Source organism: Heloderma suspectum, chromosome 10 (genome assembly GCF_057233095.1).
Source record: "Heloderma suspectum isolate Gila_16-S chromosome 10, 16-S_ref, whole genome shotgun sequence".
Lineage (NCBI taxonomy): Eukaryota > Metazoa > Chordata > Lepidosauria > Squamata > Helodermatidae > Heloderma > Heloderma suspectum.
The window spans coordinates 21,780,777-21,800,740 of NC_139467.1; the positions used below are offsets into that span (position 1 = coordinate 21,780,777).

Below are 19,964 nucleotides of genomic sequence, written 5' to 3' on the forward strand. Positions count from 1 at the left end.
GTAAGATTGTTACGGTTATAGATATAGTTTTTAAAACAGAATGGCATCGGAGGCCAGGGGGTGTTGGAGTTTAAACTCAATTATTTAAGGGGGAGGGAGAGGGGGAGGGAATTTTCTTCTTTTTTCTTCACTTCCCTTCCTCGTCCCTTTTCCCTTTTTTCCCTCTTTTTTCTTCTCTTTGTTATTGTGGTGTCCTCATCAGAATATTGTACTGTTGGGAAATTGAAGTATTGATTAGGTTGTTGGTAATTTTGGTATTGTTTATTTCACTTATAAAGATAAAATAAAAAATATTCAAAAAAAGAAAACAGAAAACAGAAGTGATGAGCAGGAAGGCAGCACACTCCCTTGCTCTCCAATTCCTAGGTTAAACAACCCAGGAATCAGCTATGATGTGCAAACCAGATTCATGTCCATTCCTGCTAAAGTACATACTAGTCACCTGAATCCCAGGAACTTCTTTTAAAAGAAAGGGGGAAAAGGACAGGCTCCTCTCAAATAATTCGTATACCACAGAGCTAAGCCCATTACAGCTCACCACCAGTAGGGAGACCCAGAATAGACAGCAGACACAAATCGCCACTACCATGCCCACATGAAGTATTGTTCCCCATACTGAAAACAGAGAGCATGAACGAAAAATGGAAGCACGGACATTACTGTCATAGTGTAGCACAATTAGACCAAGCTCCAATCCAGCACCCACTTTCTGTCTGCTTGCATGCTTTCTCCAACATGGAAAAAATGAAAATTCAGGCTGAGAAAGAAGTGAAACCAAATTCAGGCCAAATTAATGGTGGGACATTAGACCAACATTTCCACAACTTTAACAAAATCAAGCGCTCATTCTAATTTTGCTTGATATTCCATGCATGATCAATACGCAAACATAACTCGACATACCAGATTGGTACCCTTTTTCCACCCTGCCCACCACCTTGTGCTGCTTTTCATCACTGGGCTATCATTTTTTAAAACACACACACATTCTTCTGCATCTCTTGACTTCTTCCCCACAATTCATATCAATCCCACGTTCTCATACCACTCATAGGAACATAGGAAGCTGCCTTATACCAAGTCAGACCATTGGTCCATCTAGCCCAGTGTTGTCAACGCTGACTGGCAGCACCTCAGCCAGGGTTTTTTTCAGCCCTACCTGGAGATGCCAGGGATTGAACCCGATTAAAGCATGTGCTCTACCACTTAGCTATGGCCCCTCCCAGTCTTACTCCAGCCTTAGGAAACTAGACCCAAAGTAGAAAAAGCATGTGATGTGACCTCAGCAACCACACTTACTCTTCAAAAATCCCAGTATGGTCATGACCCACACTTTTAACTGTTTATAGGCCTATTGCCAATAACAAATTTAGCACTGTGTGTCGTTGCCACACCCCTTGCCAGGGTCCTATATAACCCAATTTGAGAGTCACTGACATAGAGACAACTGGTTCATTGTGGTCTGTATTTGCATAGTCAACCACCTACTTCAGATGAGAAGCTGGGAGACATGCACACCCAGAAGTTCAATCCCAAGAAGCCAGAATGGCAAATGGAAGGAGGACATCTGACTCCCAGATTTCATGATCTCGTATCAGGCCTGTCCCAAGGTTATCTTGCTGCCTCAGGTGAGGTGGTAGTGCTGCCCCTGACCCGCCTACCCACCCTGCCACCGCCCGTGGTCCTGTATGCCCTCCTTCTTCCCTGCATGGCTAGCCTCTCCCTTACCTATTCAGTCACCCAGCTCAGCAGGCCACTTGCTCTTGCCATGGCTGCTGCTCCCACCTTCTGCCCCAACTATCACAGCCTCTCATGATAGCTTAGGAGCCCCACGGGTGCCTGGGGCACAAGGCAGGAGTGATTGGGCAGGCAGGAGCAAGTGGCCAACCGATTGCCCAAGCAAGTGAGGACAGGCAGCGACTGAAGCCCTGGCCACCCACAGTAGGAAGAAGCAGCAGCTCTTCTGGCAGGGGTAGGGCAGGGAAAGCAGCACAACTCGCTGATCTTTCCCACTCCACCGCTTGATGCAGGCACCTGACCCTATGTAATGGTGGGGCTGGCCCTGCCTCATATCAGGAGTGCTGGGCACTACAAACACAAGACATTGGTACCAAAAGGAACGGGAACCCCCGGCCTTCCACAGTCTGTGGATGTAGGCTAATGTGAGGGAATTCCAATACCTTTTCATCTAATAAGTAGCGACTAGGGCTGGAGCCAAAGAAGTGCTGACGTCTTGGATTAAAATATTAATCCAGGCATGGATTAGCCAAAAATTATTAGCATGCGTATTGCAAGGAAAAGAAAGATTATGCCATGAGCTTTCATGATGAAATAGGAAAGAGAACAATTCATTTAAATAAGCACCTTGGAGGATATGGATCACCTGTCATGCTCTACAATTATAAAGACCTACTGTAATTCAGAAAACGTTGGTAGGCAAGTCCAGGCTAAATCAGGTGGGTCCACCACAAGGACCACACCTATAGATTGAAAAATTCCAATCAGGTATTGTTGCAATGTGGTAGCAATCAGACACATACCCTGACAGAGGTTGTTGTGCAAGTGTTGTTTCAAAACAAGACACAGAACCCCTGCGTTAAAAAAGGATTTGCATCTTGCTCCGAAACATGAGCCACAGCTGTGGAAGAAGGAAAGGATGTAAACCCACGTTTGTGGTATTGGGGAGTGGGGATGGATTAGTCTGCCTTGCCCAAAGTGGAACGGGGCGGGGGGGAGGATACAGGTTTCAGTGATCCAGAAGACCAGCTTTCACAGTGTGGAAGCAAAGGAATTTTAGATACCAACTTCAGGAGGAAATAAGGCCATTCTCTTCTCCACATCCCTTCTGAGTCTTTTCTAAACAGCATATGTTTAAGGAGAATTCCGAAAGGATCCTCACACACTCCATTTTCTCAAGCTTCATTGCTGGGAAAAGAGAAGTTTGATGCCACACCCCTGTACCCCAGCATACAGCAAACTGTGGGCCTTCTCATCCCTTGGTCCTGTAAGAACAGACACACAACAAGAGGCCACGAAAACTGCCCAAGTTCGCCCACGCTCCCAGTTCAGCAGAGCTCCCCCCCCCCCGCACATCCCCAGCTCCAAGTTTATTTGATTTAGAAGGAAGAATACTGAAACAGCCTTCTTCAGAAACAGATACGTAAAACACACACACACACACACACTACACAAGCCCACCACTGGCCCCACCCCCAGATCCAAGTCCGTTTTGGTTTTTAAAAGAAAACCTCTTTCCTCCCAGGCTAGAGACCCTTCCCCACCACTGGCCCCATTTCTCAGAAGGAGACGAGAAGCAGAGTTCCCTCTCTCTCCTCTGGGCCAAGATTTTGAATTCTTTTGGTAAGCTAAGCGGGGGAGGCCAAGTAAGTGGGGAGGGGGGAAGAATTCGGGCGGGGGGGAGAGCAGCAGCAGCAGCAGCAGCAGCCCCCCAATCCCAATGAAGGAGGGAGGTTTCCCTTCTCCCTTGCCCTGCCCACCCCTTTTCTCTAGAAGCCAAGGGAAGTAGGAGCCCAACGCACAAAGCCCTGGAACGGAAAGCGCGGACAGGAGGGGGAACTCGGTCGCCACACAAGCCGCCCACCCCCCCCACCCCCCAAGCCCCGACCAAGGAGCCTGGCTCAGGCGGCTGCAACCCCATTCATCACACTTACCGGGGAGTAAGCCCCGTTGAACAACACCGGGCGTTACTTCCGAGTAAACCTACACAGGCTTGCACTGTCAGCCACCGTTAGTGCGCTATACCTCCCCCACGAGGTGGGGTGGGTAGGTAGGTAGGGAGAGCTCGCCCCACCACCCCAGCCGCCGCCGCCGCCGCCGGGGCTTCTAATACCGGCCAGGCTGGTCGGGCTTGTCGACTGGGCAGAGCAGAGCCGGCCGCCTCACCGAGTCCCGCCTGGCCGCCCCACGCGCCCGGGGGAGGGGGAGGGGGAGGGGGAGGCGGCGCGTGAGAGGCTGAGGGGAAGCGAGTGACCCGCCGCCGCCGCCGCCAAGTCCCAGAGTTGAAAGCCGGGCCAATCGCGTGTAGGCGAGGGGGAGGGGGAGGAACACGAGGGATTGGCAGGAGGCGCGCGCCACGCCAGCTAATCCGAGTGGAGCGCTCGCGACATCACCGGGGGCGAGCGGGCGCTGATTGGTGGCAATAGAAGCAAAAGGCGTGAACGGGGGCGGGGCTCTCGTCGGTGGGATCAAAGCGAGAGGGGAAAGAAAAGAAGGAGGGGGGGGGAAACCATTAAGAAGGCAGGGAGGGACGGACGGAGGGGCGTCGGTGAATGGAAGGGCAGAAACGCCCAGCGGAGGCTGGTGGCGGCGGCTCCGATTGTGGTGGGGCCATAAGCCGTTCTGGGTTTCAGTCAGACCCAGCCAGAACTCTACAGGAGCTATCCAAAGTGCTGTTCCTTTAGAGTTCTGGCTGCTCCTGACTGAAACCCAGAATGGGTTGACAGCCCCACTGAAATCGGAGCCGCCAGCCTCCACTGGAAACACCAACCAACCCCTGGAAATAAATAGACTGGAACCACCAACCAGCCCCTGGAAATAAATAGACTAATTAACCCACCCACCCCCGCAAAAGAAAAAAAGAAAAAGTCCGAAAGCCTTATGGGGTCTTAAAAGTGCAATCCTATTTGTGGCTACTCAGAAATAAGGCCCATTGAATTCAATGGTACTTACTCCCAGCTGAATATAGAACTGCAGCCTAAAAACACAGGCCTGTACTGAGGATCTTGCCAGTTAAGGGGCTATAGCAGAGGTGGACAACCTCCAGGTGTCAGGGGCACACTACTGCCCTGCAGCCTACCAGGGACACCACCACCACCGTGGTTTCCCCTCTTGGCCTGTGATGAGCAGCCCTTTTGGATACAGGGGACATTCTTCTAGTAATACACTAGTGTATCACTGACCTTGGCAGAATTGCTCTTCTTCCTCATCCCCAACTGATTTATCATGGCATAATAAACTTTCAGAGTCTATCCTGAGTCATCCTCAGCTGACAGACGTGTAGATATATAAGGGTGGGAGAGTAAGGTTAAACAAGCCATGCCAGAAGTCCAGTTTGTGATATTCCAAATCAAAGCTGTATTGGAAATACAAAGCTGTATTGTCATCTTGAGAAAGATCAGCGGTGTACCAGTTCTCTTGCCCACATCTAGAGTGCCGTTTGGGCCTGTTTAGCTGTGCCTTACACTATCAGTTCCGAGGGCTGAGTCTGTTGACAGCTAAAAGCTTGGAGATAAAGCCTTTGCCAAGATCTCAAAGTTAGCTATTTGTTGCTTAGAATGGCTGAGAAGAGCATACTTTTCTTGGCTAGCAGCCTACCCATTATTAGGGCTGGTGTCCCCCCCCACCCCATGAATGAAGTCATGGGACTAAGTCCAGAATGGGAGAGATCAATGGGATAATATGTGCTTTCCCTGGGACCTCCCAAGGCAGAACCTCACCCTAGGCATTTGGAGTCTGTTTGTTACTGCTCTTATCTGATTTGTTGATCTCATAGGAGTACGGGATCCCGGTGACTGAAGGAAGCTTATCTTGCTTTGTATTAGACTTGCTGCAATTATATTTTTCATACTTTTGCTTCCGTGATTTCTGTTAACCTGCTTCCTGTTAATAAAACCTCTTTTCTTTGCCCATTAGTGTGTTCATTACATTCTGAATATCCTAAAAAGAGCCATTTGTTGTTGTTGTTCAGTCGTTCAGTCTTGTCCAACTCTTCGTGACCCCATGGACCATAGCACGCCAGGCCTTCCTGTCCTGCGCACTCTCCCGGAGTGTGCTCAGGTTCATATTCATTGCATCGGTGATGCTATGTAGCCATCTCATCCTCTGCCGTCCCCTTCTCCTTTTGCCTTCAGTCTTTCCCAGCATCAGGGTCTTTTCCAGAGAGTTTTCTCTTCGCATTAGGTGGCCAAAATATTTGAGCTTCAGCTTCAGTATCTGTCCTTCCAATGAGCACTCAGGATTGATTTCCTTTAGGATGGACTGATTTGACCTCCTTGCAGTCCAGGGGACTCGTAAGAGTCTTCTCCAGCACCACAGTTCGAAAGCATCAATTCTTCGGCGCTTGGCCTTCCTTGTAGTCCAGCTCTCACAGCCATACATTACTACTGGGAAAACCATAGCTTTGATTAGACGGACCTTTGTCGGCAAGGTGATGTCTCTGCTTCTTACTACGCTGTCTAGGTTTGCCATAGCTTTCCTCCCAAGGAGCAAGCGTCTTTTAATTTCATGGCTACAGTCACCGTCTGCGGTGATCTTGGAGCCCAAGAAAGTAAAATCTGTCACTGCTTCCATTTCTTCCCCTTCTATATGCCAGGAAGTGATAGGGCCAGATGCCATGATCTTAGTTTTTTTAATGTTGAGTTTCAAACCAGCTTTTGCACTCTCCTCTTTCACCCTCAACAAGAGGCTCTTTAGATCCTCTTCACTTTCTGCCATTAGGGTGGTATCGTCTGCATATCGGAGGTTGTTGATAATTCTCCCGGCAATCCTAATTCCGACCTCTGATTCATCCAACCCGGCATTTCTCATGATGTACTCTGCATATAAGTTAAATAAGCAGGGTGACAATATGCAGCCTTGTCGTACTCCTTTCCCAATTTTGAACCACTCGGTTGTTCCATGTCCGGTTCTTACTGTTGCTTCTTGACCCTCGTACAGATTTCTCAGGAGACAGGTAAGGTGGTCTGGTACTCCCATCACTTTAAGAATTTGCCACAGTTTGTTGTGATCCACACAATCAAAGGCTTTCGTGTAGTCAATGAAGCAGAAATAGACGTTTTTCTGGAATTCTCTTGCTTTCTCCATGATGCAGCGAATGTTGCCTGCAGCAACACCAGACAGGCCGCTTAACAAGATCAGCCTCAGATGGCCTTCTCTCTGTCCTATCAGCCAGGACAGCTAGACTGGTGGGGACGAGGGAGAGGGCCTTCTCTGTGGTGGCCCCCACTCTGTGGAACTCCCTCCCTAGGGAACTCCGTCATGCCCCCTCTTTAATGAGCTTCCGTCGTGCATTAAAAACGTGGTTGTTCAGGCAGGCATTTGGGGTGGGTTAGGGTATTTAAAAAAAAAAATTATGGTAAAATTTTATTGTTTTAAATTGTTTTATGGTGGGTTGTACATCGCCCAGAGTGGCTGGGTGACCAGTCAGATGGGCGATTAATAAATTTAATAAATAAATAAATAAATAAATTTGATCTCTAGTTCCTCTGCCTCTTCGAAACCCAGCTTGTACTTCCGGTAGTTCTTGGTTCGCATACTGCTGAAGCCTAGCTTGTAGGATTTTGAGCATCACCTTGCTGGCATGTGAAATGAGCGCAATTGTGCGGTAGTTTGAACACTCTTTGGCGTTGCCCTTTTGCCTGCTGGCAAAACAAACGCTTAAATTATACTAGTCACAGACTGTACCTATGGTATTTAATTGCACTTTGGCCCCACTGTTGACAGCTCTCTATGGGTGAGTGTTGTAGATAGATCAATTTCCACTTTTTAATTGAAAACAATTTCAGTTCCGCTTGTATACATAGGGCAGTATCCAATGTTAGTCCTACATACAATAGACCCATTGAAATGAATGGGACTGAAGTTAGTCATGACTAACTTAATTTCAATGGGTCTACTCTACCGTAACACTGGATACTGCCCATATATATCTGCCAACTGGGGATAGCACTTGGTGCAGCTAATGAAGGAAGGGTCAGCAGATGTCCTAAATTACAGAGGAAAGGCCTGTATTTGAAGGTCCCCTTTTTTGAAGGGCTGTCTTGTAAAAGTTTGTTTTAAAGATAAAGAAGTCTAAGAAGATAAAGCAGCAGGAGCCTTGAAGTTAGCACCTGGACAACAGGCTGAGCAGGCACACAGGTCAGAGTCTTCCCCACTATGATATGATGCATTTTATTTCTATTTTTTTCTAAATTTGCATCTACATATATAAATTAACGTATGCAATTTTTGTGCAACCCTGTGTCTTCTTTTTGCAATGTGTAACTGGCCACTCTAGATGAAGGAATCATTAGGTTTACCAAAACCTAAGCCACAATATATTTGTTAGTCTTTAGCATGCAAATGGTAGGACTCTCTGTTCATCCCGGCACCAGCACCCAAAACCATCATGCAGATGCTGGGGCCCCAGTGCACTGTCTGCCCTCAGCGCCCAGTGCTATGCAGCTGGTCTGGGACACCACTGTTTTCAATTTTGCACAATGTCCCAAAACAATCTTGTCTGGTGTTCTGAGGCATTGTGGGAGAATTTAAATGGTGGCTTCCCAGTCACCTGCTATTACTTCCAGGTAAGCTCACATCCATTGGTACAGGCAGGGATAACACAGACATGACAGAGCCCATCAGACAGCACTTTTCAGAGGATCCATTCAACCCTATATATTGTTACTTTTGCTGTAACAGACTAACACAGATACCCTTCTGGACTTTGTCTTCCTCCATAAAGGGAAATATAAGTCACTGTCTGATCAGAGTACTCTGAAGTAGGGGTGGCAGAAGATACATCTAGATCTACTGGTAGATCTCTAGATGATCTGAAGTTGATCGGCAAGGATTTCTGACTCCCAATTGTTTTAACAATAGCAGCAACAAAATGACCCTTCCCCACCCTAAATTATAAAATAATGAAGAAAACTTGGAATAACCCAGAGTCAATTTTTATGCAGATGGACTAAGACACACACTTCTGGTAGTCAGAACAAACTCCTGGGCTCAGAATTCTTTCATTCTAGTGGCTCCTTCACACTGAGTTTTTATCCTGCGATTGAGATTGCTCCTTCATGGAAGTTTGTGGGCTCTTTACATGACGCCGTGATCATTCAAGGAGTCTCCTGCGCTAAATGCCCTTTGTTCCGTTTTTAAATCGATCACAGATAATGAGCTATCAAATTACCCCCTTGTGTTCCACTTCAGTTTCCTCCGTGAAAACAGTAAAAGTGGCAAGAAGAGGGGCAAGATCAATGAAAGATAATGGAAGACTCCGATACAGGGAGAAGGAGGGGGGAAGGGGAGGGGGAAAGAAAGCAGGTGAAAAAGGGAGTTGCTGGGCCGATCTACACTTACGGGTTTTTTCGCTTCCAGTGAGGTTTCACCGCCCATCTTTCACACTACCCAGTACCTGCCTCAAATTGGAACCGGAATTTCCCACTTCCGTGCTACCGCTTTCAATACCCTGATATCCCGGTATTTCCCCTTAATGTGCTCTGATTTTCTGCCTTCGCTACCATATCTGGTCGTAGTCCCCTCCCCTGCCTGTCCATATACAGCGGTGTTTGTATTTCCCTCCTGTCCAATCACAGCTCTCGATGGCCCCATGTCATCTTCCGGCTACTGATCACATAGCTTCCTCAGCACTCAATGTTTCCTCAGCAACAAGCAAAGGGCTGGATGTGCGTGCGCTTGTCTGATCTTGGAAGCTAATCAGGTTGGTCAGTAGTTGGATGGGCGACCGCCTGGCTTCCTGCACTGAGCAGGGGGTTGTTCTATCCCTTCAAATGAGACTAAGTTTTACCCCCTTCTATCCCCCGCTTTGGCTTCTTTTTGTTTAATTAAGGCGTTATCTTTGAAGAATCGTGGCTTCTCTGTGATGGTTTTTTTTTTTCTAATTCAGGCAGGATCTTTGAAGATTCGAAGATGTGAAGCCTGGGAATCAGGCTTCAATGCAGGAAGCCTGATTCCCAGGCGGTCGCCCATCCAACTACTGACCGGGCTGACGTGAAGCTTCAGATCTTCGAAGATGCCAGCAGCCCCCCCCAAAAAAGATGAGTGCTGGGTGCCACCACCACTGCCCCTCTTCTCGCGCCAGCTGTCAAGGGCTGGCACGGGGAAAAGAGCATTGGCAGACACCCCCCAGCTGCTTGCCCTGGCCTCCAGCAGGTGGGGGTAGAGAAGAGGATAGGTGCCTCCTTCTTCCCTCTGCCCCCACCTGCTATTGCGGCGGCAAGGGACAAGCTGGTCGTTTTCCCCAAGGCCAGGAAAACATGTGGAAAATGACAAGCCTCTCCTGCACCACTGCCGTGCGGTGGGCCTGGAACCAGCAGAAACAGGAAGAGTTTCTGATCCTCCAATGAGAGCCGCCGTCTTTAAGAGCAGGAAAACAGCACAGCACTCGAGTGTGAACTGAGTTCGCGCATTTGATGAAGCACCGCAAAGGGGAAAATGGCTGAGTGTGGATAATCACGTTTTAATGCGAGAGCGTTTAACCCGATAGGACACCGAATTCATTGCAATGGCGGGCGCAATGTAGATCGGCCCGTTGTGATCCTGCATTTAAAATGGAAGCGGAAAGCCCCGTTTTAAATGCAGGATTTTAGGCTGGTGTAGAGATGCCTTAAGTGTATGACTTTTGTATCAGGCCCTGGTTGGTGGGTCTTGGGATCCCAGTCAAAAAACAAAGTTGAACTTGTAAACCTGAAATTTTCCTATTTCCAGTCTAAAAGAAAGGTGACATTTCAACCCTGGCCCTGGGAATGGAAATATATTACTGTGTGTCATTCTGGCTGTGTGATGTTGTCAGGGACAAACAGGTAAAACTGGATCATTCAAGGCCTTGAAGTTGTGCAACTGAGTCTGCACACTTAACATGCAAACTTACTTGGAAGTAAACCCCATTGAAATCAGTCCAAGTAAGCATACATAGGATCGGGCAGCATGTCCTTGACAGGCTTTTGCCTTCATGAGGTCTGTCAAGGTTTTGTTTGTATTCAGGTCTGTCTGCTCTTTTTATCCTCATTTGGTGAAAGTACATAATTTTTATTGGTACAGATAAAGTCTATCAGTGAGGAGAGGGCTCTGCTTCCAGTCAAAATTACCAGTTATGAATTTACAACTGTAGCCTACAATTGTAGGCTCAAGCCTACAATATTCACAGGGATGTAGTAGTTGAATACTACAATGGCTTGGCATTGAAATATTATATTCATATAATATCAAACTTATAAATATATGGCATTTTCAGGGTTCTAGTAAAAATACCCACCACAAAATAGATCCCACAACCCTAAAAGTAGATCTCTAGATATTTTGGATTTCAGCTCCCTGAAACTCCTGCCAACATAGTTAATGGTCAGGAACGCTGAGAGCTGAAGTCCAAAAACCTCTAGACATCTACTTTTTGCTCACTCTTGGTTTGGGCAATACTGAGCTTGGTGGACCAATCGTTTGACTTGGTATATAAAGCAGCTACTTATGTTCCTATTACATTGTTCAGGAAACTCAGATGCGTTGCTACATCTTTATCCAACCTTCTCTTTGAAGAACTCAGGGCAGGACATACTGTTTTTTCCTCACAACAACCCTGTGAAGTAGGATAGTTGAACCATTTCAAGCCAAGGGTTCTGTCAATGCCATGGGGTTCTTTTATGAATCAGATCTTGAATAGGAGTCAAGTTAGGTCAGGTTTCTCAGGGAAGCAAGATGGAAAGAGGTCAGCACCACAGAAAACTCCAAGTGGCGCTGGAAATAGAAGTCACACAGAGTTGTCTGTATATTGCTCCAACAAGGAGCAAAGCAAAACTAAGGTTTAAATAAGTTTTATGGCCTTTAGGTTGATTGGCCCTGCCTCCAAATTGACTGAAGCTTTGTCTCTTAAGGAGGCCTGGCCTCTTTGAGCAATCTCAGGCTGCGATGATGTGGGAGTGGCTGTGGCATGCTAGTTTCCTCATGGCCCAAGTCCTCAAAGCCTGAGGATGGTAATGCAACCTCTTCTGGACAAAGGGGACCTGAGATCTTTCTAGAAAACTGGGTCCTAGGGAGGTGGAAGCTTTATGACACCTTCGCATGGCTGAGTCCTCTCCCAGATCCATTAACTCTGCAGCCTCTTTTTCAGAGGACATGGGGCTGAGATCCTCCAAGGATGAGCATTTGAGGTCCCAGTCAATTACAGTAGTGAGGTGCCGTGGCTCAGTGGTAGAGCAGCTGCTTTGCATGGAGAAGGTCCCAGATTCAATCCCCAGCATCTCCAGGTGGGAGTGGAAATATTCCTGCCTGACACCTTGGAGAGACGCTGCTGGTCAGTGTTGACAATACTGGGCTAGATGAACCAATGCAGTGATTCAGTATAAGGCAGCAGCTTCCTATGTTCCTATAACAGTAGTTTACAAGATGGTACTAGCTCAAGGTCACTCAGTGAGCTTCCTGGCTATGCAACAACTTGAACCAAGATTCCCCTAGGCCAGCAATTCAGCCACTATACTACACTGGCTCTCTTCATTATCAGAAATGCTAGTGTCCCCTTTTTGCTTCCTTTCTTCCATCAGGCAGTAGCACAGACAAAACTGGAAAGAGGCGCATCTGCAGGCAGGCTCATCATCAGAGCCAGTCTTCTTCGAGAGTGCGCTGTTCGATTGCGTCTTGGCTCCCATCGTAGAAGGGCCTCAAATGAAACAATTATTATTAGGGCTGTGATGCCAATTAATTTATTTTAAAATGTTTAATTGACTAATAAATTGCCATGTTGAAGGAATCCAGTGGCAGGTTTTAAAACACATTAAATGTTTTTAACAAGCACTTCTTATAAAAACTGCAGGTGGCAAGCACCATCTTCAAAGAGGCATTCCCCCTCATATAGGAAAAAGGAAGGCCTCTTTTTAGGATGATGCCTGCTATGGCCCGTGTATGCATCATCTAAACTCTCCTCACCTCCCAAAAAACCCGAAGCATGCTCCTTAATTCAGAAATTGTTTTTGTACCCATTTGCAAATTAAAATAAATATATTAATCATATAGGATTTAGTCAATTGATCCTTTAAAATCTGCAGCCCTAATTATTTATAATTCATGTATATAATTCAGTAGATGTAGTGCAGCCTTCCCCACCCTGGTAGCGGCTATACGTTTTGAGGTTCATCTGCCATCCGCCCCTGCCAGTATGGCCAATGGCCAGTGATAACAGGAGTTGTAGTCCAAAACACTGGAAAATACTTTTTAGTAGTTGGGGTGTTGAGCCTGGACTTGTGTATAGATCTCAGCTCAGCCATGACGTTCATTGCAAGCTGCTAGTTTTGAGCATATTCTTCCTCCATATACTGCCATTTGCAAAAATATTTTTTAAAATCCCCAAGTAAGTGTTAAATAATTCACCAACATATTAATACACACGCAGTGAAAGCATATTCCCATGTTAAAAGTTCAACTGTTCACAAACAACAATTACAAAAACCCAACTACTGTACCCATGAGACTTATCCTCAAAGCTAAAAAAAAACAAACCACCCTATAGCATAACAAGCTGTATGCCAATAAATAGGAGGGAGGTATCCACCTACAAGCAACAACAACAACAAAAACCTCATCACAGTTCTTTCCTCAAAGGACCATTGGCTGTCTAAAAGCCGCGGTTGTCTTAAAACACCATCTCAAATATTCCTTCATTATCTCCATTAACTATCAGTCCAAAGACCAAACATGAGACAATAGTCATACAATCGCTACTGCTAAATGTTGAGATAGGAATCCATTTAGATTTGTTTAAAGCAAATAGCCCTGCCTTAAAGTCTATAGAAAAACCGCCTGTTGGCTGCTGTTCAACATCAACAGGTGAGTATCTCTCCTGGGACTGAATGCTCTCAAAACCTGTTCCGTTAAAGATACAACCTCCCTACAACACTATAAAAATACCGTCAGGACAACAAACCAAAACCATTGTCAGGTGCATGTTGTTGTTCAGTCGTTAAGTCGTGTCCGACTCTTCGTGACCCCATGGACCATAGCACGCCAGACCTTCCTGTCCTCTGCTCTCTCCCGGAGCATGCTCAAGTCCATATTCATTGCATTGGTGATGCTATCTAGCCGTCTCATCCTCTGCCATCACCTTCTTCTTTTGCCTTCAGTCTTTCGCAGCATCAGGGTCTTTTCCAGAGAGTTTTCTCTTCGCATTAGGTGGCCAAAATATTTGAGCTTCAGCTTCGGTATCTGTCCTTCCAATGAGCACTCAGGGTTGATTTCCTTTAGGATGGACTGATTTGACCTCCTTGCAGTCCAGGGGACTCGTAAGAGTCTTCTCCAGCACCACAGTTCAAAGGCATCAATTCTTCGGCGCTCAGCCATCCTTATAGTCCAGCTCTCACAGCCATACATTACTACTGGGAAAACCATAGCTTTGATTAGACGGACCTTTGTCGGCAAGGTGATGTCTCTGCTTCTTACTATGCTGTCTAGATTTGCCATAGCTTTCTTCCCAAGGAGCAAGCGTCTTTTAATTTCATGGCTACAGTCACCGTCTGTGGTGATCTTGGAGTCCAAGAAAATAAAATCTGTCACTGCTTCCATTTCTTCCCATTCTATATGCCAGGAAGTGATGGGGATTTTGAGCATAACCTTGCTGGCATGTGAAATGAGCGCAATTGTACAGTAGTTTGAACACTTTTTGGCGTTGCCCTTCTTTGGAATTGGAATGTAAACTGACCTTTTCCAGTCTTGTGGCCACTGTTGAGTGTTCCAAATCTGTTGGCATATTGAGTGCAGCACTTTAACAGCATCATCTTTTAGGATTTTAAATAGCTCAGCTGGAATACTGTCATCTCCGCTAGCTTTGTTGTTAGTAATGCTTCCTAAGGCCCACTTGACTTCACTCTCTAGGATGTCTGGCTCAAGTTCAGTGAGCGCACTATCATGGCTATCAGGGACATTAAGATCTTTCCTGTATAGTTCTTCTGTGTATTCTTTCCACCTCTTCTTAATCTCATCTGCTTCTGTTAGGTCCCTGCCTTCTTTGTCCTTTATCATGCCTGTCTTTGCACAAAACCTGGGTTCCTTGCAAGAGGAAAAATGGTGGGGTATAAATGCAATAAATAAAATAATAAATAAAATAAAACGTTCCCTTGAGATCTCTGATTTTCTTGAAAAGATCTCTAGTCTTTCCCATTCTATTGTTTTCCTCGATTTCTTTGCATTGTTCATTTAAGAAGGCCTTCTTGTCTCTCCTTGCTATTCTCTGGAACTCTGCATTCAGTTGGATATATCTTCCCCTTTCTCCCTTGCTTTTCACTTCCCTTCTTTCCTCAGCTACTTGTAAAGCCTCATCAGACAGCCACTTTGCTTTCTTGCATTTCTTTTTCTTTCGGATGGCTTGAGTTGCTGCCTCCTGAACAATGTTACGGACCTCCATCCATAGTTCCTCAGGCACTCTGTCTATCAGGTCTAATCCCTGAAATCTATTCCTCACCTCCACTGTATATTCATAAGGGATATGATTTAGGTCATACCTGAATGGTTTAGTGGTTTTCCCGACGTTCTTCAATTTAAGCTGAAATTTTGCAACAAGAAGCTCATGATCTGAGCCACAGTCAGCTCCAGGTCTTGTTTTTACTGACTGTATAGAGCTTCTCCATCTTTGGCTGCAAAGGACATAATCAATCTGATTTCGATATTGACCATCTGGTGATGTCCATGTGTAGAGTCGCCTCTTGTGCTGTTGGAAAACAGTGTTTGCTATGATCAGCGTGTTCTCTTGGCAAAACTCTATTAGCCTTTGTCCTGCTTCATTTTGTAGACCGAGGCCATACTTGCCTGTTATCCTGGTGATTTCTTGACTTCCTACTTTGGCATTCCAATCCCCTATGATGAAGAGGACATCTTTTTTTGGTGTTAGTTCTAGAAGGTGTTGTAGGTCTTCATAGAACCGATCAACCTCAGCTTCTTCGGCCTCAGTGGTTGGGGCATAGACTTGAATTACTGTGATGTTGAATGGTTTGCCTTGGATTCGTACTGAGATCATTCTATCGTTTTTGAGATTGTGCCTCAGTACTGCTTTTCCCACCCTTTTATTGACTATGAGTACTACTCCATTTCTTCTAAGGGATTCTTGCCCACAGTAGTAGATATAATGATCACCTGAATTAAATTCGCCCATGCTTGTCCATTTTAGTTCGCTGATTCCCAAGATGTCCATGTTCAATCTTGCCGTCTCATGTTTGACCATCTCCAGCTTACCTTGATTCATTGATCTTACATTCCAGGTTCCTAAACAATATTGTTCTTTACAGCATTGGATTTTCTTTTCACCACCAGACACATCCACAGCTGAGTGTCCTTTCGGCTTTGGCCCAGCCGCTTCACTCTTTCTGGCGCTACTTGGAAATTCCCTCTGCTCTTCCCCAGTAGTATATTGGACACCTTCCGACCTGAGGGGCTCATCTTCCGGCGTCATATCTTTTAGCCTTGTGATATGTTCCATGGGGTTTTCTTGGCCAGAATACTGGAGTGGGTTGCCATTTCCTTCTCCAGTGGACCACATTTTGTCAGAACTCTCTGTCATGACCTGTCCATCTTGGGTGGCCCTGCACGGCATAGCTTATGGCTTCACTGAGTTACGCAAGCCCCTTTGCCACAACAAGGCAGTGAGCCACGAATGGGGTCAGGTGCATATCTCCTATATAATAAAGTTTATAACAGTCATAGACATTGTTTTATACAGCCAGTTAAACATTAATGTTATAAATGACAAAACATTTAATAAACACATGTATAAATCTCCAGGGGATAACACAAACAAAAGGGGTGGAGAGGGAAAAAGCCAACTCAGCATACATGCAGGCACATGATTTCCAAAGAAAAGAGGCCAAGCTGTGATAGGAATTTAACCCTTTAGGGCTGAGATCTTCAATGTGGTGTCTGTGGAAACCAATATGCACATGGACACCTCTTTTGGCACCGCCCAGGCTCTCTGTCCTTCCTGATTTTTATTTTATTTATCAATTTTTTTAATATATATTTTTTAATGGGGAGGTTGACATGCCGCAAAGTGAAGGGCTGCCCTCCAGCACCACATATATATGGGTTGAAAACAGTGGTCTTGTCTCTTGGAGCTCAGTCCCCACCTCTGCCTTGTACTTAGCTTCTTGGGCAAGTTACTTTTCTTTTAGTCCCCAAAGTTTGCCTTCTGGGAGATGAGTGTTTAGTGATTGGTGATGCCCACCACAGCAGCTATTTTATGAATGGGCAAGGCCCTCCCATGTCAGCCATTTTGTGAGAGCACCCAAGACATTCTCTCAACATTCCAAATGTGCTCACTGACCCAAAAATGTTGTGGACCCCTGCTTTAGGGGGTCCAGTTTAAAAATCCATTCTGCTTCCTTCCGCATTAGTGTTCGTAACATAGCATAGTCAAGCTAATTGTACCTATGGGAGTATATTCTATCAATAACTAAAAATGTGAAATCCCTGTGTCCATGGGGCCGCTCAACAAAAAGGTTCATCAAAGTTGCATCCATAATTCTATTTTTAAGCTTATATTGATGTTCCACAATACATGTTCTAATACTGTGTGAGGTCTTCCCAACATACAGGAACCCACATGGGTTTAATCTAAACTTGAAAAATGACGCACTGTAAATACACAGTGATGATCCTGTGGGTGTTCAAAATAGCACTTTGGATAGATAATGACCAGAGTGAACAACCACTGCATTTAAAACGTCCCCTCGTTGATGCGCTGTTGCTTACAGAAGAATCAAAGTCAGAATGACCAAATAGTCTCTGAGGTTTCTAGTGTTTTTTAAGCCTACATGCGGAGAGACACTGCAACCAGAAATGTGTGTGTGCCGATGCATATGTGATGAATTTCAACAAAACAGGATATGACCAGATGCCAATAGGTTTGCTTTTTTTGTCAATGTCTTCTTTTTTAATACCTTTGGGGCACAATCCTATGCACGTTTCAACAACAAAAAACCCTACAACTCCCAGCAGCCCTCAGGCAGCATGGCTGGCTGGGGGATGCTGGAAGTTGTAGGACTTATTTCTGTCTAAACATGCATAGGATTGCACCTTTACTTATTCAGGAATTTAGAACTTAGTGCTTTATGCCAACATCACTTGTGTGCATTTTAGTTGTTGGATCTTTTTATGGAGTTTATTGTTCATTAGTCTTTAGACATTGGCAGGGTTTGCACGTATTGCTAACCTGTGGCATGGGTTGTTAAAGTCGGGGCTGTCATGATGTGTGAACATGACCATGCTAACAAACCATGGTTTGTTAACTGTGAAGAACCCAGAAAGAGAACCCATGGTTTGCTGATGAGGTGGCGGACTCTGGGTTGTTTAAACCATGGTTTGTCGTTACATGTGAACCCAGAATTGTGTGTTGTTCATGGGTTGTTTCACCGGACTTCAGAAGCAGCAGGCAAGAGTGGTTAAAAAAAAAACACCCTCCAGGCATTCTACATACCAGTAGTATACTGCTGAAAAGGCATGTGGGACACAGGGAGGCAGTGGGGGAAGGTCGGGGAACAAACAACCCAGGTATTGAGAAAACAAACCACAGTTTGTTCGATCATCTGCCAGACAAACCCTGGGTAGGGCAACAAACCCTGGGTTAGATAAACTATGGGCTAGTGTTATGTGTGAGCCAGGCCGATAAATATTTGGATTTTATTCCATGTATGATACACTTTGTAATAAAAAGTATATAGAACTTTTGTGGCATATTAGAATTCAGTGGTTTAATTACAGTAGTTGTGTGCTGTTTACCATTTGTTGATTGTTTATATTACATATATATTAGTATAATTACATTTTATACAAATTGGTATCCTCTTTTGTCCTCTTGTTTTGGGTGATGCATAACTGGCACCTACAAGGAGCAGCAAGTTGCGCAGGGGGAGTAAGCTTGGCTGTGCCTAGTTGTTCAGGTGGTGGGGCAGATGGATCTGGAACTGGAGCTAATAGCAGAAGTTCTCAAGTTGAAAAAAAGTGCCTGTCCTGTTGGTTCTAGCCCCTTGCCCTGAAATTTTACTCTTTCCCCTGGAGATCCTGAGAAGGAGGCTAAGGGCGCAATCCTACGCATGTTTAGACAGAAAAAAAGGCTTACAACTCCCACTATGTCCCAGCCAGCCATGACAGCTGGGGCATGCTGGGAGTTATAAGCCTTTTTTCTTTTTAAACATGCATAGGATTACACCTTTAAATGCTGAAATCAAGTTAACCCCCTGAGATCTGGTGATGCAGTATGAAGTAACTATAATGCTGGCCTTAATTCTTAGTCCATATGGCCTTAATCTGGAGGACAATTCATAAGAACTACACCAGTCATACCTCTGTTTTTTTCTCCTTAGGAAGTTTATTGCCCAGCATTCCAAAGTGCCACACTTGGTATCCATTTAACATCACAGCTACTGACGAGGGCAGAAGCTGAAACATTTACCTCCAAATATATTTTGAAATTACTCTATTGTTAGTCTATCTATCTATCTAATATATTTTAACATAAGACTTACTGCATCCATAGTAGATCCAGAACCTCCTCGTTACTTTGCTGTTGCACTGCTTTGCACTCCTCTCTCTCTCTCTAAATAAATCTCTCTTACACAATCTCTGTTCTTCCCATGCCACTAGATCCGGTGTGGTAACAAAGAGGAAAGTTTAAAAAGTTAACAAGGACATTGTTTATTGCATCAACTAGTTCCTTGATACTATAATCTGAAGTATCCTAACAGGAAATAGCTCCCTTTGAAGTCAGTAAGACTTATTTCTGAGTAAACATGTTTATACTTGGGTGCAAAAGTGGCAAGCTTCCAAACATCACAATGGTCTTCTGCAAACAGAAGTGTTCCAGCACAACTTGATAGTTAAATGAAGGCTAGAAGGGCTCAAGCCTGCCTTAAGACTAAGTGATATGTCCTGGACACTCTCTTTGTTCGGATTCAGGTCCCCACCTGGGCTGCGGAAGCCCCCCAAAGCCCCCCCTCCAAAGATGCTCCATGTGCCATGCCTTTCCCCACCCGGAGCACCTTGAAGCAGCGACTCCTGAAGGAGATGGCTCCACATGTGGTTTGGTACATCAGTCTTGGTGCAGCACTGGCAAGGAGGAGCTGCTCTGGCATGCTGTCTCTGTACGGGCGAGTGTGTGGAGGGGTGTGTAAGAGAGTGAGCTGGCCATGTCCCCTTTGGGCTTTGGGAGGTTTCCTGGGTGGCAATCTGCCCCTTGGGCCAGAACAGGTTACCCACTGCTG

General features: G+C 45.6%; 1 protein-coding gene across 2 annotated transcripts in view; it reads right to left on the bottom strand.

Annotated features, from left to right (window-relative positions):
• Nucleotides 1-19,362, bottom strand: part of LOC146337950 (beta-1,4-galactosyltransferase 3-like) — a 46,533-nt gene extending 27,171 nt beyond the window's left edge. Inside the window, exon 1 of one of the 2 annotated variants that reach the window (XM_084815488.1) lies at nt 3,672-4,015. The gene's annotated coding sequence lies outside the window, so the exon portion shown is untranslated. Of the gene's footprint in view, nt 1-3,671; nt 4,016-19,229 lie in introns of those variants that run through there. The other variant, XM_084815489.1, reaches the window with a different exon arrangement.
• Between the last annotated feature and the right edge of the window lie 602 nt (nt 19,363-19,964).